General features: G+C 47.3%; 8 non-coding genes across 8 annotated transcripts; all 8 read right to left on the bottom strand.

Annotated features, from left to right (window-relative positions):
• Window positions 1-1,779: 1,779 nt before the first annotated feature.
• Window positions 1,780-1,852, bottom strand: TRNAV-UAC (transfer RNA valine (anticodon UAC)). The gene has a single exon. It is a non-coding gene; the product is annotated as a tRNA-Val (tRNA).
• A 414-nt stretch (window positions 1,853-2,266) lies between these two features.
• On the bottom strand, window positions 2,267-2,338 carry TRNAP-CGG (transfer RNA proline (anticodon CGG)). Its single transcript has one exon. It is a non-coding gene; the product is annotated as a tRNA-Pro (tRNA).
• A 2,779-nt stretch (window positions 2,339-5,117) lies between these two features.
• Window positions 5,118-5,190, bottom strand: TRNAV-UAC (transfer RNA valine (anticodon UAC)). The gene has a single exon. It is a non-coding gene; the product is annotated as a tRNA-Val (tRNA).
• A 414-nt stretch (window positions 5,191-5,604) lies between these two features.
• On the bottom strand, window positions 5,605-5,676 carry TRNAP-CGG (transfer RNA proline (anticodon CGG)). The gene has a single exon. It is a non-coding gene; the product is annotated as a tRNA-Pro (tRNA).
• Window positions 5,677-8,432: 2,756 nt separating this feature from the next.
• On the bottom strand, window positions 8,433-8,505 carry TRNAV-UAC (transfer RNA valine (anticodon UAC)). The gene has a single exon. It is a non-coding gene; the product is annotated as a tRNA-Val (tRNA).
• A 414-nt stretch (window positions 8,506-8,919) lies between these two features.
• Window positions 8,920-8,989, bottom strand: TRNAR-UCG (transfer RNA arginine (anticodon UCG)). The gene has a single exon. It is a non-coding gene; the product is annotated as a tRNA-Arg (tRNA).
• A 2,715-nt stretch (window positions 8,990-11,704) lies between these two features.
• Window positions 11,705-11,777, bottom strand: TRNAV-UAC (transfer RNA valine (anticodon UAC)). The gene has a single exon. It is a non-coding gene; the product is annotated as a tRNA-Val (tRNA).
• Window positions 11,778-12,191: 414 nt separating this feature from the next.
• On the bottom strand, window positions 12,192-12,263 carry TRNAP-CGG (transfer RNA proline (anticodon CGG)). The gene has a single exon. It is a non-coding gene; the product is annotated as a tRNA-Pro (tRNA).
• Window positions 12,264-14,877: the final 2,614 nt, after the last annotated feature.

The following is a 14,877-nucleotide window of genomic DNA, read 5'->3' as shown; positions in this document are numbered from 1 at the left end:
CCCTCCTCCCGCCAGCTATGCTTTCAGGAAGTTCAGCAGAAGCAGTCCAACTTCTGTTCCCAGTTCAGAGGAAAAGCTTTCTCGGGCCAGAGAAAGCCAGGGAATCACTGTACCGGCAAGTGCATTTCTTACAACTGGTAATCCCTCAGAACACAGAAATGAAGAAGCTGTATATGAAAATGTGATATTTCTTTGGTACACTAACCTATGTAACTAATATGCACCATTTCAGAGGACGGAGCGGACCCAACTGTGATCCCAGAGACCCAAATACCCAGCAGTAGGGAAAAGAAATCCTCTCTGTGCTCTGCAACATTACATACACAAAATGAAGGCGCGTGCATTTTATTATTGGCCCCATATACACAATACATGTGAGGATGCTTGCCTTCCCAGTGTATTTCTCAAGCTCTTGAGAGCATATGCTATTTCCATGGGAACGCAAATAAGTTCATACTTTACATTTGTGTGTGACAAAAGGGGAAAAAAACGATTTTGTGTAAAATGCCAGCAGAGAGTGTTTCTGCCCGGTCTCGAACGTGCTAACCACTACACTACAGAAACAACTGCTTGCATCCCTTTGTAGGGACTGGGAGAACAGGTGCAAAGGGCTTTGCAAGTGGACCTGCTTAAAGACTAATCAAATGCCTTGCGCCTGAAGCTCACACAATCCAGCCTAAAACATACGTCCTATCAAGCATGCGCACATATACAAGTATGCCTGTTGAGGGTCTATGCAGCGTACAGAGGGAAGGACATATTTCCACTTTGAGATCGGACGGCCAAAACTCACAAGCAAATCAAGGAATGTTACTGAGAGCTAACAGAGAACACAAAGTGCTTGTCGCAAGGACATGGCAGGCAAAGAGGTTCAGGAAGTGAATTGTTCATCGACTACTGCTTACCGAGAAAGCCAGAGAGTCTGTCCAATGAAAATAACATTGGAAAAAAAAAAAAGGAGCTCAAGTTACCCACCTTGATCGGGCTCCTCCGGACCTCTCGCACCCAAAGCGAGAATCATACCCCTAGACCAACGAGCCACGGTCCTGTGATCATCTGACGGAATTGTACTCAGCGTTTCCACCCCCCTTAGGCTTCGAGGCCAAGAATGCCTATTCCTGAAGTTTGTTCCTGCCGCTGAAAGCCTTGTCGGTGTATGAGCCAAATGAATGCCCCAGTCGGCACGCTCTGACTGTCTTCATAGCTCTTCTTCTCGTCCTGAAGGTGTTGGCACATTGACATCAGGATCAATGAAGCTGGTGGCACACCCTCCCTTCCATTCGCCCGTGAAGGGTACGTATAAAAGAGCTGTTGATGCACAGAAGAAGAAATCTAGCACAACACCAACGCGGTCTGCTGATCAATTGAAAGTGGACAAAGTGAGCGAGTGAGAGCCTTCATTTTGCACCGGATCTGCATTGGCAGAAGCTCTGAGGGCTAGGAATTTTCTTTTGCCCTTGAAAAAAAGAAAAATCCAATATCACATCTGCCTGGGTGCATGAACATTGCTCAGGGAAAAGCAGCGCCACCCTTCTGTAAGAAATAGCATTGCACAACTGCTCCCTCAGCTTTCCATCCAACTATACATAAGCACGCACATATGCAGGCATGCAATTTTAATTCATCACATATTCGGAGCAAATGTGAGTGCGCTCGTCTACTCAGAATTTATTTCAAAGCGTGTCAGAGGAACTGCTTCTTCCGTTGCAACTGCAAATAAGTTCATGGCTTGAGCTTCGAGATGGTGGAACATGAAAAGTGTAAAATGCCACCCTCTGCTGTTTCTGCCCGGTCTCGAACCAGGGACCTTTCGCGTGTAAGGCGAACGTGATAACCACTACACTACAGAAACTGCTGCATGCTATGCCCTCTGGCGGTTGAGAGAATAGGGTCAAGTAACAGTGCAATTGTCTCTGTTTGAACACTTATCAAATGCCTCACGCCCAAAGCTTTACAAATGCAGCTCATCACACACACGGCGTTACAAGCATGAACACTCAGACAAGTGTGCCAGCTGAGAGGCCGTGCAGTCTGAAGATGTAAGGGCCTCTTTAGGCATTGGTATGGGACAGCCATGAATTAACAAACAAATCCAGAAAGGTGACTGAGAGCTACTTGGGACTCCTTAATGCATGGCGCAATGAGGCGGTCCGCAAAGAGGCTTAGGAAGCCCAATGTTCATCGACCATTGTCCATCCATCAGTCCAGAGTCTATAGAATTGAAAAACACATGTGTAAAAAAGTATCGGGCCAGGCACCAATCAATGGGCCCGTCCGGGATTTGAACCCGGGACCTCTCGCACCCGAAGCGAGAATCATACCCCTAGACCAACGAGCCTACACTTGCAGAGTAGTCTAGACAATATGTAGGGATTTGACTTGGCAGTTGTACCTCTTGAGGATTGTAGCACAAGAGTATCTCTTCCTAACGTTTGCTCCTAAAGCCCGTCCTCGTCCCTAAATGATGCAAAGGCTGAGCGTCTTCACAGGTCTACTCCTCATCCCGAAGGTTGGTGGACCATTGACATCAGGGTGAAAGGTGCTTGCGATACACTGTTCCTTCCTTCCTTCCTTCCTTCCTTCCTTCCTTCCTTCCTTCCTTCCTTCCTTCCTTCCTTCCTTCCTTCCTTCCTTCCTTCCTTCCTTCCTTCCTTCCTTCCTTCCTTCCTTCCTTCCTTCCTTCCTTCCTTCCTTCCTTCCTTCCTTCCTTCCTTCCTTCCTTCCTTCCTTCCTTCCTTCCTTCCTTCCTTCCTTCCTTCCTTCCTTCCTTCCTTCCTTCCTTCCTTCCTTCCTTCCTTCCTTCCTCTTATGCTGTTTATGTAATAAGAGGGGACGATACACAGAAGAGAGAGAGTGGCCCAACACACTAGACTAGCAGTCTTCTGATCAATCTGCAGCTGGCAAGGTGGGGGAGAGACTTTATTTTGCACCTGCTGGGATATGCATTGGCAGAAGCTCTGAGGGCTGGGCCTTTCCTTTTGCCTGTAAAAACAAAAAGCAGCCCTCCTCCCTCCAGCCCTGAGAGCATGGGCGTGACACTGGCAAAAGCAGCATCTCCCCTTTGGTAAAGATGACCATTGCACAGCTGCTCACTCAGAGCTCGATCGTGCTCGATCAGGCGAGATATATTTAGGTCACCAGCAAAGTCTGTTCTCTTTTCTTGCGTAGGGTGAGCATTCACAGAGCCCAGCTTCGTTGACAAGAGTGCAAAAGGTGTATACTAAAAGCTTTCTGCTTTACTTGAGCGCCATGGCCGTTATTATATTTTGGCTGCTCCAAGCAATCTCTGTCCAGCCTATGCAAATTTCCAGCTCAAATTTTCCCAGCACTCAAAAAGTCCCTCCTCCCGCCAGCTATGCTTTCAGGAAGTTCAGCAGAAGCAGTCCAACTTCTGTTCCCAGTTCAGAGGAAAAGCTTTCTCGGGCCAGAGAAAGCCAGGGAATCACTGTACCGGCAAGTGCATTTCTTACAACTGGTAATCCCTCAGAACACAGAAATGAAGAAGCTGTATATGAAAATGTGATATTTCTTTGGTACACTAACCTATGTAACTAATATGCACCATTTCAGAGGACGGAGCGGACCCAACTGTGATCCCAGAGACCCAAATACCCAGCAGTAGGGAAAAGAAATCCTCTCTGTGCTCTGCAACATTACATACACAAAATGAAGGCGCGTGCATTTTATTATTGGCCCCATATACACAATACATGTGAGGATGCTTGCCTTCCCAGTGTATTTCTCAAGCTCTTGAGAGCATATGCTATTTCCATGGGAACGCAAATAAGTTCATACTTTACATTTGTGTGTGACAAAAGGGGAAAAAAACGATTTTGTGTAAAATGCCAGCAGAGAGTGTTTCTGCCCGGTCTCGAACGTGCTAACCACTACACTACAGAAACAACTGCTTGCATCCCTTTGTAGGGACTGGGAGAACAGGTGCAAAGGGCTTTGCAAGTGGACCTGCTTAAAGACTAATCAAATGCCTTGCGCCTGAAGCTCACACAATCCAGCCTAAAACATACGTCCTATCAAGCATGCGCACATATACAAGTATGCCTGTTGAGGGTCTATGCAGCGTACAGAGGGAAGGACATATTTCCACTTTGAGATCGGACGGCCAAAACTCACAAGCAAATCAAGGAATGTTACTGAGAGCTAACAGAGAACACAAAGTGCTTGTCGCAAGGACATGGCAGGCAAAGAGGTTCAGGAAGTGAATTGTTCATCGACTACTGCTTACCGAGAAAGCCAGAGAGTCTGTCCAATGAAAATAACATTGGAAAAAAAAAAAAGGAGCTCAAGTTACCCACCTTGATCGGGCTCCTCCGGACCTCTCGCACCCAAAGCGAGAATCATACCCCTAGACTAACGAGCCACGGTCCTGTGATCATCTGACGGAATTGTACTCAGCATTTCCACCCCCCTTAGGCTTCGAGGCCAAGAATGCCTATTCCTGAAGTTTGTTCCTGCCGCTGAAAGCCTTGTCGGTGTATGAGCCAAATGAATGCCCCAGTCGGCACGCTCTGACTGTCTTCATAGCTCTTCTTCTCGTCCTGAAGGTGTTGGCACATTGACATCAGGATCAATGAAGCTGGTGGCACACCCTCCCTTCCATGCGCCCGTGAAGGGTACGTATAAAAGAGCTGTTGATGCACAGAAGAAGAAATCTAGCACAACACCAACGCGGTCTGCTGATCAATTGAAAGTGGACAAAGTGAGCGAGTGAGAGCCTTCATTTTGCACCGGATCTGCATTGGCAGAAGCTCTGAGGGCTAGGAATTTTCTTTTGCCCTTGAAAAAAAGAAAAATCCAATATCACATCTGCCTGGGTGCATGAACATTGCTCAGGGAAAAGCAGCGCCACCCTTCTGTAAGAAATAGCATTGCACAACTGCTCCCTCAGCTTTCCATCCAACTATACATAAGCACGCACATATGCAGGCATGCAATTTTAATTCATCACATATTCGGAGCAAATGTGAGTGCGCTCGTCTACTCAGAATTTATTTCAAAGCGTGTCAGAGGAACTGCTTCTTCCATTGCAACTGCAAATAAGTTCATGGCTTGAGCTTCGAGATGGTGGAACATGAAAAGTGTAAAATGCCACCCTCTGCTGTTTCTGCCCGGTCTCGAACCAGGGACCTTTCGCGTGTAAGGCGAACGTGATAACCACTACACTACAGAAACTGCTGCATGCTATGCCCTCTGGCGGTTGAGAGAATAGGGTCAAGTAACAGTGCAATTGTCTCTGTTTGAACACTTATCAAATGCCTCACGCCCAAAGCTTTACAAATGCAGCTCATCACACACACGGCGTTACAAGCATGAACACTCAGACAAGTGTGCCAGCTGAGAGGCCGTGCAGTCTGAAGATGTAAGGGCCTCTTTAGGCATTGGTATGGGACAGCCATGAATTAACAAACAAATCCAGAAAGGTGACTGAGAGCTACTTGGGACTCCTTAATGCATGGCGCAATGAGGCGGTCCGCAAAGAGGCTTAGGAAGCCCAATGTTCATCGACCATTGTCCATCCATCAGTCCAGAGTCTATAGAATTGAAAAACACATGTGTAAAAAAGTATCGGGCCAGGCACCAATCAATGGGCTCGTCCGGGATTTGAACCCGGGATCTCTCGCACCCGAAGCGAGAATCATACCCCTAGACCAACGAGCCTACACTTGCAGAGTAGTCTAGACAATATGTAGGGATTTGACTTGGCAGTTGTACCTCTTGAGGATTGTAGCACAAGAGTATCTCTTCCTAACGTTTGCTCCTAAAGCCCGTCCTCGTCCCTAAATGATGCAAAGGCTGAGCGTCTTCACAGGTCTACTCCTCATCCCGAAGGTTGGTGGACCATTGACATCAGGGTGAAAGGTGCTTGCGATACACTGTTCCTTCCTTCCTTCCTTCCTTCCTTCCTTCCTTCCTTCCTTCCTTCCTTCCTTCCTTCCTTCCTTCCTTCCTTCCTTCCTTCCTTCCTTCCTTCCTTCCTTCCTTCCTTCCTTCCTTCCTTCCTTCCTTCCTTCCTTCCTTCCTTCCTTCTTTCCTTCCTTCCTTCCTTCCTTCCTTCCTTCCTTCCTTCCTTCCTTCCTTCCTTCCTTCCTTCCTTCCTCTTATGCTGTTTATGTAATAAGAGGGGACGATACACAGAAGAGAGAGAGTGGCCCAACACACTAGACTAGCAGTCTTCTGATCAATCTGCAGCTGGCAAGGTGGGGGAGAGACTTTATTTTGCACCTGCTGGGATATGCATTGGCAGAAGCTCTGAGGGCTGGGCCTTTCCTTTTGCCTGTAAAAACAAAAAGCAGCCCTCCTCCCTCCAGCCCTGAGAGCATGGGCGTGACACTGGCAAAAGCAGCATCTCCCCTTTGGTAAAGATGACCATTGCACAGCTGCTCACTCAGAGCTCGATCGTGCTCGATCAGGCGAGATATATTTAGGTCACCAGCAAAGTCTGTTCTCTTTTCTTGCGTAGGGTGAGCATTCACAGAGCCCAGCTTCGTTGACAAGAGTGCAAAAGGTGTATACTAAAAGCTTTCTGCTTTACTTGAGCGCCATGGCCGTTATTATATTTTGGCTGCTCCAAGCAATCTCTGTCCAGCCTATGCAAATTTCCAGCTCAAATTTTCCCAGCACTCAAAAAGTCCCTCCTCCCGCCAGCTATGCTTTCAGGAAGTTCAGCAGAAGCAGTCCAACTTCTGTTCCCAGTTCAGAGGAAAAGCTTTCTCGGGCCAGAGAAAGCCAGGGAATCACTGTACCGGCAAGTGCATTTCTTACAACTGGTAATCCCTCAGAACACAGAAATGAAGAAGCTGTATATGAAAATGTGATATTTCTTTGGTACACTAACCTATGTAACTAATATGCACCATTTCAGAGGACGGAGCGGACCCAACTGTGATCCCAGAGACCCAAATACCCAGCAGTAGGGAAAAGAAATCCTCTCTGTGCTCTGCAACATTACATACACAAAATGAAGGCGCGTGCATTTTATTATTGGCCCCATATACACAATACATGTGAGGATGCTTGCCTTCCCAGTGTATTTCTCAAGCTCTTGAGAGCATATGCTATTTCCATGGGAACGCAAATAAGTTCATACTTTACATTTGTGTGTGACAAAAGGGGAAAAAAACGATTTTGTGTAAAATGCCAGCAGAGAGTGTTTCTGCCCGGTCTCGAACGTGCTAACCACTACACTACAGAAACAACTGCTTGCATCCCTTTGTAGGGACTGGGAGAACAGGTGCAAAGGGCTTTGCAAGTGGACCTGCTTAAAGACTAATCAAATGCCTTGCGCCTGAAGCTCACACAATCCAGCCTAAAACATACGTCCTATCAAGCATGCGCACATATACAAGTATGCCTGTTGAGGGTCTATGCAGCGTACAGAGGGAAGGACATATTTCCACTTTGAGATCGGACGGCCAAAACTCACAAGCAAATCAAGGAATGTTACTGAGAGCTAACAGAGAACACAAAGTGCTTGTCGCAAGGACAGGACATGGCAGGCAAAGAGGTTCAGGAAGTGAATTGTTCATCGACTACTGCTTACCGAGAAAGCCAGAGAGTCTGTCCAATGAAAATAACATTGGAAAAAAAAAAAAGGAGCTCAAGTTACCCACCTTGATCGGGCTCCTCCGGACCTCTCGCACCCAAAGCGAGAATCATACCCCTAGACCAACAAGCCACGGTCCTGTGATCATCTGACGGAATTGTACTCAGCATTTCCACCCCCCTTAGGCTTCGAGGCCAAGAATGCCTATTCCTGAAGTTTGTTCCTGCCGCTGAAAGCCTTGTCGGTGTATGAGCCAAATGAATGCCCCAGTCGGCACGCTCTGACTGTCTTCATAGCTCTTCTTCTCGTCCTGAAGGTGTTGGCACATTGACATCAGGATCAATGAAGCTGGTGGCACACCCTCCCTTCCATGCGCCCGTGAAGGGTACGTATAAAAGAGCTGTTGATGCACAGAAGAAGAAATCTAGCACAACACCAACGCGGTCTGCTGATCAATTGAAAGTGGACAAAGTGAGCGAGTGAGAGCCTTCATTTTGCACCGGATCTGCATTGGCAGAAGCTCTGAGGGCTAGGAATTTTCTTTTGCCCTTGAAAAAAAGAAAAATCCAATATCACATCTGCCTGGGTGCATGAACATTGCTCAGGGAAAAGCAGCGCCACCCTTCTGTAAGAAATAGCATTGCACAACTGCTCCCTCAGCTTTCCATCCAACTATACATAAGCACGCACATATGCAGGCATGCAATTTTAATTCATCACATATTCGGAGCCAATGTGAGTGCGCTCGTCTACTCAGAATTTATTTCAAAGCGTGTCAGAGGAACTGCTTCTTCCGTTGCAACTGCAAATAAGTTCATGGCTTGAGCTTCGAGATGGTGGAGCATGAAAAGTGTAAAATGCCACCCTCTGCTGTTTCTGCCCGGTCTCGAACCAGGGACCTTTCGCGTGTAAGGCGAACGTGATAACCACTACACTACAGAAACTGCTGCATGCTATGCCCTCTGGCGGTTGAGAGAATAGGGTCAAGTAACAGTGCAATTGTCTCTGTTTGAACACTTATCAAATGCCTCACGCCCAAAGCTTTACAAATGCAGCTCATCACACACACGGCGTTACAAGCATGAACACTCAGACAAGTGTGCCAGCTGAGAGGCCGTGCAGTCTGAAGATGTAAGGGCCTCTTTAGGCATTGGTATGGGACAGCCATGAATTAACAAACAAATCCAGAAAGGTGACTGAGAGCTACTTGGGACTCCTTAATGCATGGCGCAATGAGGCGGTCCGCAAAGAGGCTTAGGAAGCCCAATGTTCATCGACCATTGTCCATCCATCAGTCCAGAGTCTATAGAATTGAAAAACACATGTGTAAAAAAGTATCGGGCCAGGCACCAATCAATGGGCTCGTCCGGGATTTGAACCCGGGACCTCTCGCCCGAAGCGAGAATCATACCCCTAGACCAACGAGCCTACACTTGCAGAGTAGTCTAGACAATATGTAGGGATTTGACTTGGCAGTTGTACCTCTTGAGGATTGTAGCACAAGAGTATCTCTTCCTAACGTTTGCTCCTAAAGCCCGTCCTCGTCCCTAAATGATGCAAAGGCTGAGCGTCTTCACAGGTCTACTCCTCATCCCGAAGGTTGGTGGACCATTGACATCAGGGTGAAAGGTGCTTGCGATACACTGTTCCTTCCTTCCTTCCTTCCTTCCTTCCTTCCTTCCTTCCTTCCTTCCTTCCTTCCTTCCTTCCTTCCTTCCTTCCTTCCTTCCTTCCTTCCTTCCTTCCTTCCTTCCTTCCTTCCTTCCTTCCTTCCTTCCTTCCTTCCTTCCTTCCTTCCTTCCTTCCTTCCTTCCTTCCTTCCTTCCTTCCTCTTATGCTGTTTATGTAATAAGAGGGGACGATACACAGAAGAGAGAGAGTGGCCCAACACACTAGACTAGCAGTCTTCTGATCAATCTGCAGCTGGCAAGGTGGGGGAGAGACTTTATTTTGCACCTGCTGGGATATGCATTGGCAGAAGCTCTGAGGGCTGGGCCTTTCCTTTTGCCTGTAAAAACAAAAAGCAGCCCTCCTCCCTCCAGCCCTGAGAGCATGGGCGTGACACTGGCAAAAGCAGCATCTCCCCTTTGGTAAAGATGACCATTGCACAGCTGCTCACTCAGAGCTCGATCGTGCTCGATCAGGCGAGATATATTTATGTCACCAGCAAAGTCTGTTCTCTTTTCTTGCGTAGGGTGAGCATTCACAGAGCCCAGCTTCGTTGACAAGAGTGCAAAAGGTGTATACTAAAAGCTTTCTGCTTTACTTGAGCGCCATGGCCGTTATTATATTTTGGCTGCTCCAAGCAATCTCTGTCCAGCCTATGCAAATTTCCAGCTCAAATTTTCCCAGCACTCAAAAAGTCCCTCCTCCCGCCAGCTATGCTTTCAGGAAGTTCAGCAGAAGCAGTCCAACTTCTGTTCCCAGTTCAGAGGAAAAGCTTTCTCGGGCCAGAGAAAGCCAGGGAATCACTGTACCGGCAAGTGCATTTCTTACAACTGGTAATCCCTCAGAACACAGAAATGAAGAAGCTGTATATGAAAATGTGATATTTCTTTGGTACACTAACCTATGTAACTAATATGCACCATTTCAGAGGACGGAGCGGACCCAACTGTGATCCCAGAGACCCAAATACCCAGCAGTAGGGAAAAGAAATCCTCTCTGTGCTCTGCAACATTACATACACAAAATGAAGGCGCGTGCATTTTATTATTGGCCCCATATACACAATACATGTGAGGATGCTTGCCTTCCCAGTGTATTTCTCAAGCTCTTGAGAGCATATGCTATTTCCATGGGAACGCAAATAAGTTCATACTTTACATTTGTGTGTGACAAAAGGGGAAAAAAACGATTTTGTGTAAAATGCCAGCAGAGAGTGTTTCTGCCCGGTCTCGAACGTGCTAACCACTACACTACAGAAACAACTGCTTGCATCCCTTTGTAGGGACTGGGAGAACAGGTGCAAAGGGCTTTGCAAGTGGACCTGCTTAAAGACTAATCAAATGCCTTGCGCCTGAAGCTCACACAATCCAGCCTAAAACATACGTCCTATCAAGCATGCGCACATATACAAGTATGCCTGTTGAGGGTCTATGCAGCGTACAGAGGGAAGGACATATTTCCACTTTGAGATCGGACGGCCAAAACTCACAAGCAAATCAAGGAATGTTACTGAGAGCTAACAGAGAACACAAAGTGCTTGTCGCAAGGACATGGCAGGCAAAGAGGTTCAGGAAGTGAATTGTTCATCGACTACTGCTTACCGAGAAAGCCAGAGAGTCTGTCCAATGAAAATAACATTGGAAAAAAAAAAAAGGAGCTCAAGTTACCCACCTTGATCGGGCTCCTCCGGACCTCTCGCACCCAAAGCGAGAATCATACCCCTAGACCAATGAGCCACGGTCCTGTGATCATCTGACGGAATTGTACTCAGCATTTCCACCCCCCTTAGGCTTCGAGGCCAAGAATGCCTATTCCTGAAGTTTGTTCCTGCCGCTGAAAGCCTTGTCGGTGTATGAGCCAAATGAATGCCCCAGTCGGCACGCTCTGACTGTCTTCATAGCTCTTCTTCTCGTCCTGAAGGTGTTGGCACATTGACATCAGGATCAATGAAGCTGGTGGCACACCCTCCCTTCCATGCGCCCGTGAAGGGTACGTATAAAAGAGCTGTTGATGCACAGAAGAAGAAATCTAGCACAACACCAACGCGGTCTGCTGATCAATTGAAAGTGGACAAAGTGAGCGAGTGAGAGCCTTCATTTTGCACCGGATCTGCATTGGCAGAAGCTCTGAGGGCTAGGAATTTTCTTTTGCCCTTGAAAAAAAGAAAAATCCAATATCACATCTGCCTGGGTGCATGAACATTGCTCAGGGAAAAGCAGCGCCACCCTTCTGTAAGAAATAGCATTGCACAACTGCTCCCTCAGCTTTCCATCCAACTATACATAAGCACGCACATATGCAGGCATGCAATTTTAATTCATCACATATTCGGAGCAAATGTGAGTGCGCTCGTCTACTCAGAATTTATTTCAAAGCGTGTCAGAGGAACTGCTTCTTCCGTTGCAACTGCAAATAAGTTCATGGCTTGAGCTTCGAGATGGTGGAACATGAAAAGTGTAAAATGCCACCCTCTGCTGTTTCTGCCCGGTCTCGAACCAGGGACCTTTCGCGTGTAAGGCGAACGTGATAACCACTACACTACAGAAACTGCTGCATGCTATGCCCTCTGGCGGTTGAGAGAATAGGGTCAAGTAACAGTGCAATTGTCTCTGTTTGAACACTTATCAAATGCCTCACGCCCAAAGCTTTACAAATGCAGCTCATCACACACACGGCGTTACAAGCATGAACACTCAGACAAGTGTGCCAGCTGAGAGGCCGTGCAGTCTGAAGATGTAAGGGCCTCTTTAGGCATTGGTATGGGACAGCCATGAATTAACAAACAAATCCAGAAAGGTGACTGAGAGCTACTTGGGACTCCTTAATGCATGGCGCAATGAGGCGGTCCGCAAAGAGGCTTAGGAAGCCCAATGTTCATCGACCATTGTCCATCCATCAGTCCAGAGTCTATAGAATTGAAAAACACATGTGTAAAAAAGTATCGGGCCAGGCACCAATCAATGGGCTCGTCCGGGATTTGAACCCGGGACCTCTCGCACCCGAAGCGAGAATCATACCCCTAGACCAACGAGCCTACACTTGCAGAGTAGTCTAGACAATATGTAGGGATTTGACTTGGCAGTTGTACCTCTTGAGGATTGTAGCACAAGAGTATCTCTTCCTAACGTTTGCTCCTAAAGCCCGTCCTCGTCCCTAAATGATGCAAAGGCTGAGCGTCTTCACAGGTCTACTCCTCATCCCGAAGGTTGGTGGACCATTGACATCAGGGTGAAAGGTGCTTGCGATACACTGTTCCTTCCTTCCTTCCTTCCTTCCTTCCTTCCTTCCTTCCTTCCTTCCTTCCTTCCTTCCTTCCTTCCTTCCTTCCTTCCTTCCTTCCTTCCTTCCTTCCTTCCTTCCTTCCTTCCTTCCTTCCTTCCTTCCTTCCTTCCTTCCTTCCTTCCTTCCTTCCTTCCTTCCTTCCTTCCTTCCTTCCTTCCTTCCTTCCTTCTTTCCTTCCTTCCTTCCTTCCTTCCTTCCTTCCTTCCTTCCTTCCTTCCTTCCTTCCTCTTATGCTGTTTATGTAATAAGAGGGGACGATACACAGAAGAGAGAGAGTGGCCCAACACACTAGACTAGCAGTCTTCTGATCAATCTGCAGCTGGCAAGGTGGGGGAGAGACTTTATTTTGCACCTGCTGGGATATGCATTGGCAGAAGTTCTGAGGGCTGGGCCTTTCCTTTTGCCTGTAAAAACAAAAAGCAGCCCTCCTCCCTCCAGCCCTGAGAGCATGGGCGTGACACTGGCAAAAGCAGCATCTCCCCTTTGGTAAAGATGACCATTGCACAGCTGCTCACTCAGAGCTCGATCGTGCTCGATCAGGCGAGATATATTTAGGTCACCAGCAAAGTCTGTTCTCTTTTCTTGCGTAGGGTGAGCATTCACAGAGCCCAGCTTCGTTGACAAGAGTGCAAAAGGTGTATACTAAAAGCTTTCTGCTTTACTTGAGCGCCATGGCCGTTATTATATTTTGGCTGCTCCAAGCAATCTCTGTCCAGCCTATGCAAATTTCCAGCTCAAATTTTCCCAGCACTCAAAAAGTCCCTCCTCCCGCCAGCTATGCTTTCAGGAAGTTCAGCAGAAGCAGTCCAACTTCTGTTCCCAGTTCAGAGGAAAAGCTTTCTCGGGCCAGAGAAAGCCAGGGAATCACTGTACCGGCAAGTGCATTTCTTACAACTGGTAATCCCTCAGAACACAGAAATGAAGAAGCTGTATATGAAAATGTGATATTTCTTTGGTACACTAACCTATGTAACTAATATGCACCATTTCAGAGGACGGAGCGGACCCAACTGTGATCCCAGAGACCCAAATACCCAGCAGTAGGGAAAAGAAATCCTCTCTGTGCTCTGCAACATTACATACACAAAATGAAGGCGCGTGCATTTTATTATTGGCCCCATATACACAATACATGTGAGGATGCTTGCCTTCCCAGTGTATTTCTCAAGCTCTTGAGAGCATATGCTATTTCCATGGGAACGCAAATAAGTTCATACTTTACATTTGTGTGTGACAAAAGGGGAAAAAAACGATTTTGTGTAAAATGCCAGCAGAGAGTGTTTCTGCCCGGTCTCGAACGTGCTAACCACTACACTACAGAAACAACTGCTTGCATCCCTTTGTAGGGACTGGGAGAACAGGTGCAAAGGGCTTTGCAAGTGGACCTGCTTAAAGACTAATCAAATGCCTTGCGCCTGAAGCTCACACAATCCAGCCTAAAACATACGTCCTATCAAGCATGCGCACATATACAAGTATGCCTGTTGAGGGTCTATGCAGCGTACAGAGGGAAGGACATATTTCCACTTTGAGATCGGACGGCCAAAACTCACAAGCAAATCAAGGAATGTTACTGAGAGCTAACAGAGAACACAAAGTGCTTGTGGCAAGGACATGGCAGGCAAAGAGGTTCAGGAAGTGAATTGTTCATCGACTACTGCTTACCGAGAAAGCCAGAGAGTCTGTCCAATGAAAATAACATTGGGAAAAAAAAAAAGGAGCTCAAGTTACCCACCTTGATCGGGCTCCTCCGGACCTCTCGCACCCAAAGCGAGAATCATACCCCTAGACCAACGAGCCACGGTCCTGTGATCATCTGACGGAATTGTACTCAGCGTTTCCACCCCCCTTAGGCTTCGAGGCCAAGAATGCCTATTCCTGAAGTTTGTTCCTGCCGCTGAAAGCCTTGTCGGTGTATGAGCCAAATGAATGCCCCAGTCGGCACGCTCTGACTGTCTTCATAGCTCTTCTTCTCGTCCTGAAGGTGTTGGCACATTGACATCAGGATCAATGAAGCTGGTGGCACACCCTCCCTTCCATTCGCCCGTGAAGGGTACGTATAAAAGAGCTGTTGATGCACAGAAGAAGAAATCTAGCACAACACCAACGCGGTCTGCTGATCAATTGAAAGTGGACAAAGTGAGCGAGTGAGAGCCTTCATTTTGCACCGGATCTGCATTGGCAGAAGCTCTGAGGGCTAGGAATTTTCTTTTGCCCTTGAAAAAAAGAAAAATCCAATATCACATCTGCCTGGGTGCATGAACATTGCTCAGGGAAAAGCAGCGCCACCCTTCTGTAAGAAATAGCATTGCACAACTGCTCCCTCAGCTTTCCATCCAACTATACATAAGCACGCACATATGCAG

This window comes from Ambystoma mexicanum, unplaced genomic scaffold, assembly GCF_040938575.1.
Source record: "Ambystoma mexicanum isolate Mex_15411 unplaced genomic scaffold, UKY_AmexF1_1 Mex_scaf133, whole genome shotgun sequence".
NCBI lineage: Eukaryota > Metazoa > Chordata > Amphibia > Caudata > Ambystomatidae > Ambystoma > Ambystoma mexicanum.
This window is presented reverse-complemented; position numbering and strand designations above follow the sequence as displayed.